This window comes from Cebus imitator, unplaced genomic scaffold (genome assembly GCF_001604975.1).
Source record: "Cebus imitator isolate Cc_AM_T3 unplaced genomic scaffold, Cebus_imitator-1.0 Scaffold5123, whole genome shotgun sequence".
Lineage (NCBI taxonomy): Eukaryota > Metazoa > Chordata > Mammalia > Primates > Cebidae > Cebus > Cebus imitator.
The window spans coordinates 177-1,264 of NW_016112438.1; the positions used below are offsets into that span (position 1 = coordinate 177).

General features: G+C 35.7%; 1 non-coding gene across 1 annotated transcript; it reads right to left on the reverse strand.

Moving 5' to 3' along the window:
• Positions 1–202: 202 nt before the first annotated feature.
• LOC119470046 lies at positions 203–306 on the reverse strand. Its single transcript, XR_005198911.1, has one exon. It is a non-coding gene; the product is annotated as a U6 spliceosomal RNA (small nuclear RNA).
• Between the last annotated feature and the right edge of the window lie 782 nt (positions 307–1,088).

Here is a 1,088-nt window from a genome sequence, read left to right on the forward strand (position 1 = left end):
CTTCCGTGAATGAAAGGAATGGGGTGGGAGAACAAATGACCTTTTGCAGTACATATTTCTATACATTTTAAATTCTATGTCTTGTGCATATATTATCTATTTAAAATTTAAAAGAAAAAAAAGAATGCGGCAAGCTTAGAAGCCAGATAACCCTTGATTTGTTTCCTTTTTACGAAAATTTTTTTATAAATTTACTTTTTTAATAGTTCTGGAACACTTCACGTGTTTGCGCGTCATCCTTGCACAGGGGCCAGGCTAATCTCTGTATCATTCCAGTTTTAGTATACGTGCTGCCTAAGTGAGCACGATTTGTTTCCTAATTCCACCGCCTTTCTAGCTGCCTATGATCTTGGGTAAATTGCTTTACTTGCCTGACACTCAATTTTCCCATATTAAAAATGAGAAGGAGAAAATGCTTGCTGACCAATAAGGTTACTGTTAGAAATACAAGAGAAAATATGCTTAAAGCAAAGAACCGGCCCTAGTAACTGAACAGTAACCTCCACTATAACTCTTGGAAAGCCCAGTACATCCCACTTGACTTTAAAATTATGTTTGTTCATTATAAAGTGGTGGGGGGGAAAACCACATTTTAATGTTCTCTGGGTCAAGAAATATAACTCAAGAGAGAAATAAGGCGAAATCTGTCAATCTGTTTTGTCAAAACCAGAGAACAGGACCTGGTGTTTTTGTTTTCCACGCAAGCGACATTACTGATGCTCACTTCGTATTACAATTGATGGCCGGCAGAAAGGTCACTAGAATGAGCTTAATGCTTCTCCCTCATAGAGCTGTGATTATCTTAATAGTAAACACTTGCCAAGAAAGCCATCCCTGAAAGTGCAAGTCTCCCTAGATGCGGGAAAACTGTTCTGGTGTCATGATTAACAGCTTCCTAGAAGCAGTGCAGTTAATGCTTAAATCATTGTAAATAGCTTTCACCTCCCTCTTTCTCCACAACTCCACCCACCTCAGAAGAAAATCTTATCTATTAACATTAGCCCATAATATATGAAGATGCTTTTTTTTTTTTTTTTTTTTTTTTTTTTTTTTTTTTTTTTTTTTTTTTTTTTTTTTTTTTTTTTTTT